A 16,680-nucleotide genomic window follows, 5' to 3' on the forward strand; every position below is an offset into this window, starting at 1 on the left:
CCAACTGTTGGAGGCTGGCACCTGGCCAGGTGGACCAACTCACTTGCCCTCCCATCCCCCTCCTCGGCATGGACCCCCCCCCCCAACCTCCACCCCAGCACGGACCCCCCCCCCCAACCTCCACCCCGGCACGGACCCCCCGCCCCCCCAACCTCCACCCCGGCACGGACCCCCCCCCCAACCTCCACCCCGGCACGGACCCCCCCCCCAATCTCCACCCCGGCACGGCACGGACCCCCCCCCAACCTCCACCCCGGCACGGCACGGACCCCCCCCAACCTCCACCCCGGCACGGACCCCCCATCCACCTCCCCGGCACGGAACCCCTCCCGGCACTCCTCCGGAGCCCAGCCTACTCTAACCACCGCCCCCCCCCCCCCCCCCCCCCCCCCGCCGCACACACAAGCCGAGACACACCTCTCCTCACGCATTCACTGCGGCCACGCCATCGCCTGCCCAGAGCCAACCCCCCAGGCCGTCACTCACCTCCACGCTGGTCGGCGTGAGCCTGGAGCACCGGTTCACGCCGATGAAAAGGAGGTTTAATTCACGTCGACGTGAACGGTCATCACGTCGACGGGACTTCGGCCCACCCGGAAGGGAGAATATCGGCAGGCCGAAAATCGGCTGCCTTGCGCAGACCCGTGACATTCTCCGACGGCAGCGGCGACATTAACGCCCCGCCGACTTTTCTCCCTTCGGAGACTTCGGCAACCGGCGGGGGCGGGATTCACGGCGGCCAACGGCCATTCTCCGACCCGGCGGGGGGTCGGAGAATGACGCCCCATGAGTGAGGAAGTCGCACGTGAACTGTTCTTTTATACAGTTAAACTTTGAGTTGTCCTGTGTGAAAGTTTGCTAATTTAACACAAGGTATCAATTAAAAAAACAAATCGTGCAGATGTAACCTTTATACGTCATGGAATTGTGTTAATTTCAACTCAATATGAAATAGACATACTTCTTCAGTTAACTTTCAATTAATTACATCGCATTCACATTGTTACAACGCTTAAAGGTTTTTATATTTCAGCAGCGATTCCACACTGTAATTAAACTGATGTATAAACCTTTTCTCATCCACTTTGCCCCTATATGACGTGCTGCAGAAACTCACACCGGTGAATTCCCAGTAGCACCTTTATGACAATTGCCTTGTTAGTGCTACATTACCAACACTACTTACAGCCACTGCTTATTCTCAGCTGTCTCCTCGTCGTTTCCAGGCAGTGGCTAAGAGTGTATCTTTGGATGCCTTGAACTGCCTGTGAAGCTGATCTCCTTTCCTCCTCCCACAGCCACTTCACTGACTACACTGAAAAACACAAATCTGTCTGGGGCACTGAGGCCAATTACTTTGTAAGTCAAACAATTTTCCGCCCCCATTTTCGACTGGCGGGAATGGCGAGGGCCGAGAACCGAGGGGGAATTCCAAAACTGCTTTCACGCTGGAGGGATTTCCCTGCTCAACTGTCCTTGCCCCCCTTCCAATGACATAGCACTGTGGTTAGCACTGTTGCTTCACAGCGCCAGGGTCCCGGGTTCGATTCCCCCTTGGATCACTGTCTGTGCGGAGTCTGCACGTTCTCCCCGTGTCTGCGTGGGTTTCCTCCTGGTGCACCGGTTTCCTCCCATAAGTCCCGAAAGACGTGCTGTTAGGTAATTTGGACATTCTGAATTTTCCCGCAAGTGTACCCGAACAGGTGCCGGAATGTGGCGACTAAGGGTATTTCATAGTAACTTCATTGCGGTGTTAATGTAAGCCTACTTGTGACACTAAAACGATCATTACTATAATGGGATTCCTCCACTGTGAAAGTTTGGGAATTGCATTACCAGATATTTGAATGGTATTAACCGGCTTCCCGGCTGTATTACCCCCCCCCCCCCCCGCCGGCCGCAGAGAAAACATTCCCCCCCCCCCCCCCCCCCCCCCCAAACTGGGAGTCCCATTTCGTTTCCATGTTGGTGGAAGGTGGTGGGATGGGGAATATCCTTTTATTTTTATTTTTTCAGATCGCTGATTGTTATGACGCGATGGTCTTGTCCCTCCCAATTAAAAAAAAATATGTGCTTGAAATTTTGGTGGGAAAAGCTGGCAAGGCAGTTGGCGGGCAGCTCTCTGCTCTTCCCGCCTGAGACAATACTTGAAAAAAATTCATCCAATGTTTTGAGTTGAATATGAATCTCCCCCGATTCACACTCCACAGGTGCCGAGACTGTTTTGTTAAGCTCTTGACGTAGCATAAGTTGCTTCCTTGATGTGCACTCTGACAAAGGAAGACTCAGACTTGGAGCTAGCTTTAACATGTTTATTGAACTATTAACAATTCTCCTACGTGGATTCGACGCTACTGGTCATCAGACTGATGAACCAATCTGCTACAATCCATGTGGTGGGAGTGATGCTCAATCAACCTTCTACCTGTGCTCACTGAGAGTCTCCACTGGAAAGAGACTGAGCATGTGTGCAGTGTCCTTATATATGGGTTGGTGTAATGCCCCCCTGTGGTAGTGTCACCTCTGTGTGTATCGTGACTGCCCATTGGTCGTGTCCTATCTTACTGACCTATTGGTTGACTGTCTGTGTGTCATGTCTCTGGTGCTCCCTCTAGTGTCTAGCTAGATGTAGTGTATGTACATTAACCCTTTGTGTACTTACAGTGATGTATATCATCACAGAGACCTGCTGGGTTTTCCCAGCATTTTCTGTTTTTATTTCAGATTTGCTGCACTGCAGTATTTTGCTTTTATTTTGGCGACAGGGACATCATTTTGAAACAAGCTACTTCTTAAGTCACATCCGCCTTTAGAATGTCATCTTTGTGCTTAAAACCATACACTTTTGCTTATTCTAGCATGACAATGGCCGGGATTCTCTGTTGCGAGTCTGTCCCGTTACCGCTCGAGGTCAGAGAATTGGCCAAATCTCCCATTCAGGGAGCAGGACAAAGGCTACATTTTCAGACAAGGGTGAAATCAGCTTCTGATAATTTTCCCCAGCTTGTATCCCGTAATTTCCTCCTCAATGTGGGCTGGAATTCTCCAGCTGTTGGGATTTTCTTTTCCCGCCGGTGACGCACCTGCCGGCTGCTCCGGTGTCATTCCCATCGCATCCACCCGCACTTCGGCAATGCTTTGCAGCCCGGGGAGATTCTCACCGGGAAAGAGGTGTGCAGGACCTAAACGTGCCAGCCAGGCCGGTTCCTCGGAGATTGGGGATCCTCGCTTTAAAGGGCGATCTCAAGTCAACCTTACAGCCCCCCCAACTCACCAGCAGAACCCCCGCTCCCCCCTTCACAGACATCAGTTCAATCACTGGAACCAGGCCCGCTCGTCCAAATGACTGACATCCCACTATGGGATCACCAAAGGTCCCCACTTTCAGGCCCCCCTTTAGACCCCTCCCCCTCAGGCTACCATTGTGGTCATCACGCCTGGTCTCCGTTGATGGACCAGTAGTGATTCCAGCCGGCCTCACACTACGCCAGGGCATCGCCACCTGGAGGTTCCCCTCCAAACCACTCACTATCCTGACTTGGAAATATATCGGCCGTGCCTTCACTGTCCCTCCCTCACAGCACAGTGGGTGTCCCTACATCAACATGGTCTGCAGCTGTTCATGAAGGCCGCTCACCACCGCCTTCTCAAAGGGCACTTAGGGATGGGTAACAAATGCTGCCCTAGCCAGAGAAGTCCGCGTCCGGTGAGCAAGTAGAAGAGGGTCCCGAGCGAGCATGATGCGAGATGGGTGAGAAATTAGAGATACTTTGTTCAGAATTCTGCTCGCAGTTCTTTATCTTTAATTCCACCTCCCCGCGCCGTACGTCTCAGGGAGGACACAGTTTCAGAATGTCATTCAATATATTTCTCCCTGACAGCCATATGGAAGTGCCCGGGCGCGATTCACCCCCGTGGGAGTCTCCGATGGGGTCTGGCCCACGATCGGGGCCCACCGATCTGCGGGCCGGCCACCCCCCCCCCCCCCTCCCCCCCCCCCCCCCCGGGCCTACTTTGTTGCGCGTCCGGCTCCAGAACCCCGCGCCATGTTGCATCGGGGCCGGCGCGCTCCGTTGTGCCACCGCGCATGCGTGGGTTGGTGCCGCCCCCAGTGCGCGCCAGGAAGTGAGGCTGGAGCGGCGTGACCGCTCCAACGCCGTGCTGGCCCCCTGTGGGGGACAGAATCGCTAGTCCCCGCGCCCGTTTCGCGCCATCGTGAAACGTGACTGCGTTCACGGCGGTGCGGACACTCTGTCCCGCGATCGGAGAATCGCGCCCCCCCCTGTCACAAAGGTTTGCCAGGAGCAGTCCATTTAATATTTATTTGCCTGCCTGAAAGATTGAAAATAGTTGAAACAGCAGCTTGAGGCAATATGTGACATTATGAGAGGATAAAATTTATTCCTGATGGAAGGTGTCTGTGGCCAGGCTTTGTAGAACAGCTGATCACTGAGTTGGGGTTGAGTGTTACCCGCACCTAATTGAATGGATATAAAGGCCGGAATTCTCCGGCCTTTGGGAATCTTTGTTCCTGCCGAGAGCGCACCCCTTCCCGTGGGTTTTCCGATGGCGTGGCGTGGCTTGAATTGACAAGTATCTCACCGCTAGCGAAACACACAGCTGGGGGATTGCAGAATCCCATCCAAAATATATATATTTACACTCATATTTATTGCAACAGGCCAAATGAGCAGCCTTATCGATTTCCTAATCACAGGAACATAAAAAATAGGAATTCAATCACGGGCATCATTGGTTCAGAACATTAACGCAAATCTCTCCTGTCCCTCTCAATGAAGCCCAAACCAAACCGACATCACTTCCTTACCGACATCACTTTTTTACCGACATCAGCTGACTTATTCTTACAACTAACCAGGAAAATAATCCAACCTCCTTTGTTTTGAAATGTTAATATTCTGTGTCGTATTTAGGAATGGAATTCAGGCAGCCTTTGGAAAAGGTAGCACCCAGGAGATCATTGGCTAAAACTAAGGGGTTTAGAGAGGTGGAACAAATTGGGTTAAAAGCTGGCTGGAAGGGAGAACAGAGAGATTGGGGGGATAGGGGGGGTGAGAGTGGGCTGGGGGATTCTCTGACGCCCGCTGCCAGTAGCGGAGTTCCCGGTGCAGCAGAGAAGCTCGCGTTGGGGAGAAAACACAGGATTGGTGCATTTAGGATGGCCCAGTCCCCCCCCCCCCCCTCGTTAGCGGCGATATCGAGATTCACGCCCTGTGCCAGCAGAAGAATGTAAGTGGGTCATTTGAACCCATTTGCATCCTATTAATGAGCTGGACACCGATTCTCTTTGACTATGTGATGCTCCGGTCCTCTTGGTCAGGATTCACACGGGTATGGATTGGTGCGGGCGTTACCTTGATGCGGTGGATTTTGTGCTGTGCCAAAGGGATAAGTATTTAAGATAGGTTTCCCCCAAATTCCACCAGAGGGTCCCCACCCCCTCCCACAATGCAAACCCTTCTCACCCCAACCCCACAGCCTCCCCATCAAATCTCCCACCAGACCCCCATCTGAAACCCCCCCATATATCAGAGAACCCCCGCATAACAGAGACCCTACAATCATTCACCCCTGTATGGAAGCTACAGAGCAGTCCAGGCAGAGACAGTGGACAGTGCTTTTTCACTGACCTGTCCCTTACACCTGCTGTCTCAGATTAGAAAGTCAAAACACATCACAAAAAGTTAAACCCCTTCAGATCCTTCGATCTGCAAGGCTTCTATTCACTTTCAAAGAGAAATAGCTTTTAATAGGCTGCAATTGACAGCCAGATATTTGGATTGTTTATTTTCATTTCCCTTCACACTTGAATGCATCTCAAGCAACCTGCTAACCTAACTGTAATGTTTATAAGCACCTAACTATGATCAACAACTCCTGACCACATCAAAGGCAGTTAAGTGCTTTCTGCTGAGAAAAAAAGGAAGTGAAACTCTTAGATAATAATAATCCCTGCCTTAGCCCAGCCATTGGGGAATTTTATCGATGGCGGGACTGTTCCCAATGGGTTTTGCTTGCACACGGAGGCAGGAAGCAAATTTAAATATTGACAATGCCCATTTCTGGCCATTTTACCAGGGCAACAGCATTCTGCCAATGGCAGATCACACGGCCACAGGATCAGGAGGCCACAAGATAATTGTAGGTGGCCTTGTGCTGAGGGTCTTGAGTGGGGGAACAAGGGAATAATGTTTCGCATTTTTTCATTCAAAGGTGGTAGCACAGGCAGGTAAAGGAGCACCGACGGCCACAGTGATGAGGTCAGAGGGAATTTCCCTCCATGGATATATTTTAAAAGTTTTTATGAAGTTTTGTACAGCTTAAATCATGTAAGCTCCAGGGCCCCTGCATATCTCAACTGTGACCATTGCAACTGGTAACGCCGCAGAGATGCTGACCCCTTGATTGGTCCAGCAGGGCGGGCACCCATACTGCATAGCACGGCTGCTCTTTCGGAGTTGCCACTGGTAAAATTGAGGTGGGAGCCAGAACTGGAGCATGTTTGAAGAGCCTGACTTCTCCTTGACGCCAGGTCCCTGAAAGTAAAATCCTGCCCAACCTTTCAGACTGTGGTGACCCCTCCGTCAGTGCACTCTGAAGGATCATCGCGATCTGAAACGCTAACTCTGTTTCTCTCCATGGATGCTGTCTGACCTCCTGTACATTTCCAGCATTTTCATTTTTATATTGCAAACTTTCCCTCCTCATCTTCCTCGACTTTTCTCTAACCTTTGACATGGGTCACCGCACCTTCCTCTTCCAATTTACTAAAGTCGCATTGGCTGGAAACGCATTGACCTGGTTCTTTTGTTATCTATCTAACCAAAACCAAGAATCATTTGTAACGGTTTCTCTTCCCTCTCCAGCACTGTCACCTCTAGAGTCCCCTCCAATGATCAATCATTGGCCCTCTCCTATTTCTCATCTACACGCTGACCCTCAGCAGCATCATCGAAACACAGCTCCTCCAGAAGCTCGAGACCATCCAGAACATCACTGCCGATTTCCTTCCGTGCACTAAGCTCTGCATACTTGTGCTCACTGACCTACACTGGCTCCTGGTTAAGCAATATCTCTATTTAAAAATTCCACTTTTTCATGTGCTTCCCATAGCCTCATCTCTCTACGCCTACAATCTCTTCCAGCCTTTGAAAGCCTCTGAGATGTCTGCACTGCTCTAACTCTGGCATCTTGAGCATCATTGATTTTTATTACTCCACTGTTGATGGCCGTGTCTTAATTTGTCTTGGCCTTAAGCTCTGGAATCCCCCCTCTAAACCTCTCCATCTCTTTCACTATTTTCTCCTTTCAGGCACTCTTTAAAACCTACCTCTTTAACCAAGATTTTGGTAATCTACCTAATAGCTCCTCGTGGCTCAGTGCCTAATTTTATTTGTTAATGCTCCTGCGAAGTGCACTGGATGTTTTACTATCTTAAAGTTGCCATATAAATCCAAATGCTGTCTTTTGTGTTCAATTGTGCTGTGTTTGACTATGTGAGTCTGTTACCTACTGATGCTCACTGTGCTTGATTGTTTAAGACTGGGTGGGACTCAGAACAGACACCACAGAAGCCAATAGGAGTTAAGAGCTGAAGGATGCTAAAGCATTGCATAAAACTCTAGAAATTAAGGGCGGGATTCTCTGATCATGAGGCTAAGTGTTGATGCCGTCGTAAATGGCGTCACATTTCCTGATGGCGTCAACATGGCCTCAGGATCAGCAATTCTGGCCCCTACAGGGGTCCAGCATGGCACTGGAGTGACCCAAACAGTGCATGCGCAGTGGCACCGACGGCAACACACGCATGTGCAGTGGCATCGGCGCCAATGCGCGCATGTGCAGTGGCTCCTTTCTCCGTGCCGGCCCCGAAGCAATATGGCGTAGGGCTACAGGGGCCGGCGTGGAAGAAAGGAGGCCCCCCTGCTCGAGGGGCCGGTCCGCCGATTGGTGGGCCTCGATCGCAGGCCAGGCCAGAGCGGAGCGCCCCCCCCCCCCCTGGGGTCGGACCCCCTCTTCCCCCCAACATGCCGCCCCTGGACCCTTCCACGCCGAGGTCCCGCCGGGTAAGACCAGGTTAGAACACTGCCGGCGGGACTCGTGTTTTTTGTTACGGCCGCTCGGCCCATCCTGGGTCAGGAATCGCCAGGGGTGGGGGGGGGAATGGGGGGGTGCCCCATCAGGCAGCCCCGACCGGCGCTGCACCGACCATGCCAGCGCCAATGGCGCCGATTCTCTGCGGGGCATCGGGGCGGCGTGGCACGATTCGCGCAGGTCGCGCCGATTCTCCGGCCCAGCTCCGGGCTGAGAGAATCTTGCCCAAAGTTCCTGCTCATTTAGAGAATAATGTTATTGCTTTGAGGCAATTCAAAAATGTAAAACTTATGACATTACATAGAACATAGAACATTACAGCGCAGTACAGGCCCTTCGGCCCTCGATGTTGCGCCGACCTGTGAAACCACTCTAAAGCCCATCTACACTATAGAACACTCTAAAACATTGGTGATGAAAATGCTGTTGATTGTGATTTATTGCAGGGGAAAAGAGAGTGCAGAGAAAACAAGTCACAGGAATTGTTCATGGGGAAATTAGGACAAAAATGTCCCGAGTAAACTATACTACATGTCTCTTATAGCTGTTTTAGAGGTGGTGGTGTTGCTGCGTCCGCACAATCTTCGGGCTACTTGGCAATGCCCTCCAGCACGAAGACCTCACAACTGAGTAATCAGAGTAGCTCATACTCACTGTCAGAAGATGGGAAGAGGAAACAGCGAGCAAGAGAATAGATTAAAAAGCAAATAGGGCTGCTGTAGCAGGGAAAAGTGCTAGATTATAATTAAGGGGAGACTTTAAAAGAGGGTGAACAGAAACAATTAAAAGTGGGAGGAGGAAAATGCCTTAATTAAATGCAAAATATAAAAATGTTAATAGAAAAACGACTAACAGGACATGATAACTAATCTCCACTCCTCATTTCAATTCATTGCTATTTTCCCCCACTTTCCCATATCTGCATCTTTCCCATTTCTGCATCTTTCCCATATCTGCATCCCATGTCTACTTTCCCATATCTGCATCTTACGGCCTCTCCTCCGTCTTTTCGACATCCGCTCATTTTTCTCCCTTTTCCCCTCTTTCTCTCTCCAATCTGAGAGAGTGTCGCAAAAGTTGAAATGACTACCGTGGAGTTTGCTGCTGCCATTTCCAATTCTGAATAATATCTCTAGTCACTTGCATTGCTTGTGGGTTACCTCCACACACACAGGAGTATGAGAGTCAGCTCCAGGTGACTGGAATAAAAAAACACACCCAACAAAATAATTACAATACTTCCAACAAGCAAACCTTAAATGGTTATTCTGCTAAAAATGTTACTCAGAGGCCACAAAGAAGCCAGGAGAGGGAAAGGTACAACTTTCTAACTCCGTGCTTGAGGACAGAAGACAATTTGCCCCTCTTGTTACAATTTGTGAAAGAAAAACATGGAAACCCAAATTCCTACCTTGTGCAATATTTGCTGAAGATCTTTAATATTTCCGCTTTGGCTTACGTTAAGGGCTTCTGGCGCTAGTTTGGCAACAAACAAGTCTCCCTTTGCCTGTTACACATCTGCATGTTGGGGCTCTGGCTGATAGCGACCCCAGTCACCCTGAGCACTCGCCTGCCTTGCATTTCCTTAATACAGCTGCCTCTGGAATAACCTCAAGCCTTTTGACACTCGAATAGACTTTCCTTGGCATAGCATCCTCGGAGGTAAAGCCAGTCAAAGTTGCTGAGAGAGTGGAGGCGGAGATGCAGATTTCTTTCTGGGCGAAAAGTTAGGACACAAATGACATTCAGAAATCTACAAAGCGCAGCCACCAGTAATGGAGAGGCAGGCACGGAACAAGTGATGCTGCAAAAAAAAAAAACAGGCAACATGGGAGGACAGAGGGAACAAAGAAACCTATTTCATGTTTCGGCATTTGCAAGTCAAGTGAAGGAAGGAAACGTTCGTTACTTTAGTCCCTACATCTCTAGGACTCAAAGACAGGGGAGAAGAATAATGAGCCCTGCAACCTGTCACGTTTTCAAACATTTGTCAAACGCCTTCCAATTTTCAAAAACCATCTTGTCTAAAAGTCCTTTCATTATTTGTCCTTTCAGCTCAGAGGTCTCTTGACTGGGAAATGAAGAGCGTTAACGTCAGTGTTTTACAGTGTTTCGTTAGCATTCAGTAAAACAAAGGCACTGCTATCACGCACAACAAGTCTTTGTGAGTGAAGCGCTGTTCTGAAAAGATGATCATCTGGGAAAGGAATTGCTTTTAAGATATTAAAGGTTGATTTTTCTTGTAGCAACCTTGTCCAAACCATTCCCAGTTTGAACTGTGAGAAAGGACACATTTCCATTTCCCCAGATCGCACGACTCCTGATGCATAATATAAAATTCCAGCTGCAGAAAACAGCGATTTATTGTGCTACATCAGGCGACATCCAGATAATGGCTTCCAAATGCCATTATAACCGGACAGTGATGGTTGGTCAAAAGCTGTGGGTTTTCTTTCTCTCCCCAACTCCACTTTATCGATGAAGCATTTTCCCTTTGCACAAGTCACCTCACTTTTTTTTGTCGTCCTTTCTTTTGCTCATATGCTACTCTCTCGGTGGCATCGAGGGGCCCTGTGGCCCAGGCTGCCTCCACATGCCTGACTGAATCTTCAGAAAGGGTTCTGCCTCTTTGTCCCTCCCACTCTGTCCACCACCTCCTCCACCGCCCCACCGCCCCCCCCACCCCTCACAATATGACTGTGTGGCCTTCCGCTCCAGTGGGCTCCCTTTGCAGTGGAAGCAAAGTGATGATCACCAGAACAAATTGAATAGGAGATTATCCTGGGCTCCTCTTTTCACTGTGAAAATGTAGGGAATTGAGGAACAAGACCAACCGTGGCTCCCTACAATGCAGCGTAGAAATAGATTTGATACAGTCGCCATGCAGACATGTCCAAGGGCACAGTAAAACAAAATCTAGACATGTTTACATCAGAAAAACAGAATATAGGACAGAAGGTGGAGGGCCAGACATAAATCTAGGGCTACATTTGCAACAGTTGCTAAAATTTGAAAGATTGCTTTGTTTTATTTGATGGGTGGGGGAAGATGAAATACTGCCTACAATTCTTTCAGTAGAATTGACCTTTTCTGGACCAAATTGAGTTCTAGGCAGGAGGAAAGCGTGGACTAAACTTGATGCACTCTTTTTGGAAGCCTCTGAACTTTGTTTACTTTATTAGTCCACGGGGTGTCTGAGTCGCTGGCTAGGCCAGCATTCATTGCCCATTCCTAATTACCCTCTAGAAGGTAGTGGTGAGCCAGCTTTGTGAACCGCTGCAGTCCATATGGTGTAGGTACACCCACAGTGCTGGTAGGGAGCGATGTCCGAGCTTTTGACCAAACAAAAGTAAAGGAACGAGGCTCTGAAAGTTAGCCACGCTTATAGCTATCAAAGCCCCTCGATAAGAACATTAAAAATAGGAGCAGGGATAACCCATCCAGGCTCCTGGGACACTCAAGGATATCATCCCTTTTCTTATTGTCCCGTTTCCAGCCGCGTGTTTCTTGGCGGCGTGCTGTTAGCTGGTGCTGAGATTCTCTCTTCCTGCCGCTTGTCAATGGGATTTTCCACTGAGGACTCCCCCCCCCCTTGATGCATATGGCATCAAGGAGCTCCAACCTGAATTGTAGCTCCAGTATACAGGAGGTTGAGAGTAGTGAGGTCATGAGTAAGGTTTCAAAGTTGCAGGAGTGTACCGGCAGGCAGGAAGGTGGTTTAAAGTGTGTCTTCTTCAATGCCAGGAGCATCCGGAATAAGGTGGGTGAACTTGCGGCATGGGTTTGTACCTGGGACTTTGATGTTGTGGCCATTTCGGAGACATGGATAGAGCAGGGACAGGAATGGTTGTTGCAGGTGCCGGGGTTTAGATATTTCAGTAAGCTCAGGGAAGGTGGTAAAAGAGGGGGAGGGGTGGCGTTGTTAGTCAAGGACAGTATTACGGTGGCAGAAAGGATGTTTGATGAGGACTCGTCTATTGAGGTAGTATGGGCTGAGGTTAGAAACAGGAAAGGAGAGGTCACCCTGTTAGGGGTTTTCTATAGGCCTCCGAAAAGTTCCAGAGATGTAGAGGAGACAATTGCAAAGATGATTCTGGATAGGAGCGAAAGCAACAGGGTAGTTGTTATGGGGGACTTTAACTTTCCAAATATTTACTGGAAACGCTATAGTTCGAGTACATTAGATGGGTCCGTTTTTGTCCAATGTGTGCAGGAGGGTTTCCTGACACAGTATGTAGATAGGCCAACGAGAGGCGAGGCCATATTGGATTTGGTACTGGGTAATGAACCAGGACAGGTGTTAGATTTGGAGGTAAGTGAGCACTTTGGTGATAGTGACCACAATTCGATTACATTTACTTTAGTGATGGAAAGGGATAGGTATATACCGCAGGGCAAGAGTTATATCTGGGGGAAAGGCAATTATGATGCGATGAGGCAAGACTTAGGATACATCGGATGGAGAGGAAAACTGCAGGGGATGGGCACAATGGAAATGTGGAGCTTGTTCAAGGAACAGCTACTGCGTGTCCTTGATAAGTATGTACCTGTCAGGCAGGGAGGAAGAGGTCGAGTGAGGGAACCGTGGTTTACTAAAGCAGTCGAAACACTTGTCAAGAGGAAGAAGGACACTTATGTAAAGATGAGACATGAAGGTTCAGTTAGGGCGCTCGAGAGTTACAAGTTAGCTAGGAAGGACCTAAAGAGAGAGCTAAGAAGAGCCAGGAGGGGACGTGAGAAGTCTTTGGCAGGTAGGATCAAGGATAACCCTAAAGCTTTCCATAGATATGTCAGGAATAAAAGAATGACTAGGGTAAGAGTAGGGCCAGTCAAGGACAGTAGTGGGAAGTTGTGCTTGGAGTCCGAGGAGATAGGAGAGGCGCTAAATGAATATTTTTCGTCAGTATTCACACAGGAAAAAGACAATGTTGTCGAGGAGAATACTGAGATTCAGGCTACTAGACTAGAAGGGCTTGAGGTTCATAAGGAGGAGGTGTTAGCAATTCTGGAAAGTGTGAAAATAGATAAGTCACCTGGGCCGGATGGGATTTATCCTAGGATTCTCTGGGAAGCTAGGGAGGAGATTGCTGAGCCTTTGGCCTTGATCTTTAAGTCATCTTTGTCGACAGGAATAGTGCCAGATGACTGGAGGATAGCAAATGTTGTCCCCTTGTTCAAGAAGGGGAGTAGAGATAAACCCGGTAATTATAGACCAGTGAGCCTTACTTCTGTTGTGGGCAAAATCTTGGAAAGGTTTATAAGAGATAGGATGTATAATCATCTGGAAAGGAATAATTTGATTAGAGATAGTCAACACGGTTTTGTGAAGGGTAGGTTGTGCCTCACAAACCTTATTGAGTTCTTTGAGAAGGTGACCAAACAGGTGGATGAGGGTAAAGCAGTTGATGTGGTGTATATGAATTTCAGTAAAGCATTTGATAAGGTTCCCCATGGTAGGCTACTGCAGAAAATACGGAGGCATGGGATTCAGGGTGATTTAGCAGTTTGGATCAGAAATTGGCTAGCTGGAAGAAGACAAAGGGTGGTGGTTGATGGGAAATGTTCAGACTGGAGTCCAGTTACTAGTGGTGTATCACAAGGATCTGTTTTGGGGCCACTGCTGTTTGTCATTTTTATAAATGACCTGGAGGAGGGCGTAGAAGGATGGGTGAGTAAATTTGCAGATGACACTAAAGTCGGTGGAGTTGTGGACAGTGCGGAAGGATGTTACAAGTTACAGAGGGACATAGATAAGCTGCAGCACTGGGCTGAGAGGTGGCAAATGGAGTTTAATGCAGAAAAGTGTGAGGTGATTCATTTTGGAAGGAATAACAGGAAGACTGAGTACTGGGCTAATGGTAAGATTCTTGGCAGTGTGGATGAGCAGAGAGATCTCGGTGTCCATGTACATCGATCCCTGAAGGTCGGTGCAACATCGAGGGCCGAAGGGCCTGTACTGCGCTGTAATGTTCTATGTTCTATGTTCTAGCTAAATTGGAGTCAATGGGAATCAGGGGGAAAATGCTCCACCAGTTGGAGTCATACCTGGCACAAAGGAAGATGATTGTGGTGGTTGGAGATCAGTCATCTGAGCTCCAAGACATCACTGTAGGAGTTCCTTAGGGGAATGTCCCAGGCCCAGCCATCTTCAGCTGCTTTATTAATCCCCTTTCTTCCATCATAAGGTCAGAAGTGCGAACATTCACTGATCACTGCACAATGTTCAGCACCATTTGTCACAATCAGAAACTGAAGCAGCCCATGTCCAAATGCAGCAAGGCCTGGACAATGTCCAGGCTTGGGCTGATAAGTGGCAAGTTACATTCGCACCACACAAGTGCCAGGCAATGACCATCTCCTACAAGAGAGAATCGAACCATCTCCCCTTGACATTGAATAGAATTCCCATTGCTGAATGGTAATCACCATCAATATCCTGGGGGTTACCATTGCCCAGAAACTGAACTGGACCAGCCATATAAAGACTGCCCCACTTAAACCCATGCCTTCACCCTATCCCGGTACCCAGTAACCCCGCCTAACCTTTTTGGACACTAAGGGGCAATTTATCATGGCCAAACCACCTAACCTGCACATCTCTGGACTGTGGGAGTAAACCGGAGCGCCCGGAGGAAACGCAGACACGGGGAGAACGTGCAGACTCCGCAAAGACATTGACCCAAGCCGGGAATTGAACCCGGGCCCCTGGTGCCGTGAAGCAACAGTGCTAACCACTGTGCTACCGTGCCGCCCATTATTGATTACCCTATTCAGCGGGATTCTCTGCAATCGGCGCAATGGCCCAAACCAGCGTCAAAAACGGCGCGAACCACTACGCCGTCGGGCCGACTGGAAGTAGCAGAATTCTCCGCACCTCTGGGCTAGGTGGACGCCGGAGGGGTTGGTGCCATGCCAGCCGGCACCGAAGGGACTGCGCGAGTCCGCGCCTGTGCCAAAGGGCCGGTGTGATCCGCTCATGCGCGGAACCGCCGGCGTATTCTGCCTTCTCCGCGCCGGCCATGGCAGAGCCCTACAGCAGCCGACGCAGAAGGAAGAAGTGCCCCCACGGCACAGGCCCGCCCGCAGATCGGTGGACCCCAATCGAAGGCCAGGCCACTGTAGGGGCCCCCACCCGGGGTCGGATCCCCCCGCACCCCCCTGAGGACCTCCCCAGCCGACTTACCTGCCAGATCCCGCCGTGTGGGACCATGTCTAATCCACGCCGGCGGGACTGGCCAGAAACCGACTGCCACTCGGCCCATCGGGGCCCGGAGAATTGCCGGGGGGTCGCTGCCAACGGCCCCTGACTGGCCTGGCGTGAACCCTGCCCCTGACCGAAAACTGGCGCCCCGAGAGTGGAAGGGAATGGCAAACCACCACTGACAAGAAGGCAGCCAAGGAAACTGCTCAGAATGAAGCATCAGCAGATACTGCGCCTCGAAGCTGTCTTTTGTCATGTGAGAGTACCTTTACGAAATGGGTGTTTATAAATGGGTGCATATATAAATATCTGTAGTGAGCGTACCTTTAAGAAATGGGTGTTTACTACCACAGTGATGTCAGAGAGTGGGTGGAGTTGGGCTGTCTGTCAGCTTTTTACTTTTGTTTTAGGCTGTTTGCTGCAGGGTGTGTTTTATTTCGTTTTCAGTGTTGGAGCTGAAGCCAGCCCAAGCAGGTGTACTGCTGCTCTCTCTGCCATCAAAAGACTACTTCTTGATCATTTGATGAATTCAGAATTATAAATGTTCTCAGTAGTGACTGTAAACCTAATGCGCTTCTGATAAAAGGTGTTTTAAGTCGTATGGATGTTCAAAGGAAAGTTTAAAGGATTACTTAGTGTTGTATTCTTTGGAGGTTGTATTTTAATTTTTGGTTGCTAAGATGTTCACTGTATGTTTTAAAAAGGTTCACTTGAGTTCATAGAATAAACATTGTTTTGCTTTAAAAAATACTTTTCCATTTCTGCTGTACCACACCAGCAGAGTGGGCCGTGTGCTCCCCGTACCACAATCTACTAAAAGTTGTGGGTCAGATGAACTCCATGATACACTTTGGGGTTCTCTAAACCCTGGCTCATAACACATTAAACATTTCAAACATGAAAGGGCAAATCCATTTGTTTTTTAATCGCTCCTTGGTTTTTGCTTGCACTCTTCAATCTGATGCTCATTGCAAATACACATCAATTTTAGTTGGAAGAAGAACAATTTCAAAACTGCCCTTTGCTAATTTGAATATGTAACATTTGAGCTGCCTCCTTTGATTTCACCGCGTTCCTGAGTTTGGTATCATTTATTTCGGGTATTGGCTAAATGAGGGACATCGACTGCGCATTGATCAATTGGATTAGGGTCATCAATCTCCACATTGATCAATTGGATTAGGGTCATCAATCTCCGCATTGATCAATTGGATTAGGAACACCAATCTCCGAGTTGATCAATTGGGTTAGGAACATCAATCTCACTTTGCTCTTCCTTCCCAATGTTTTCTACCCTTCAGCCATTTAATATCCACATTCAACACTTTCCCTGAAACCCCACAACCTTTGGAGTTGAAGGAAGT

General features: G+C 49.2%; 1 protein-coding gene across 4 annotated transcripts in view; it reads right to left on the reverse strand.

Moving 5' to 3' along the window:
- LOC140425622 (cadherin-20-like) overlaps positions 1-16,680 on the reverse strand; it is a 200,865-nt gene that overhangs the window by 94,356 nt on the left and 89,829 nt on the right. The window contains exon 2 of one of the 4 annotated variants that reach the window (XM_072510125.1): positions 9,527-9,919. The exons of 1 other annotated variant lie outside the window; for it this stretch is intronic. The gene's annotated coding sequence lies outside the window, so the exon portion shown is untranslated. Of the gene's footprint in view, positions 1-9,526; positions 10,664-16,680 lie in introns of those variants that run through there. 2 more of the 4 variants (XM_072510124.1, XM_072510127.1) reach the window with 2 other exon arrangements.

Source organism: Scyliorhinus torazame, chromosome 6 (assembly GCF_047496885.1).
Source record: "Scyliorhinus torazame isolate Kashiwa2021f chromosome 6, sScyTor2.1, whole genome shotgun sequence".
NCBI classification, from domain to species: domain Eukaryota; kingdom Metazoa; phylum Chordata; class Chondrichthyes; order Carcharhiniformes; family Scyliorhinidae; genus Scyliorhinus; species Scyliorhinus torazame.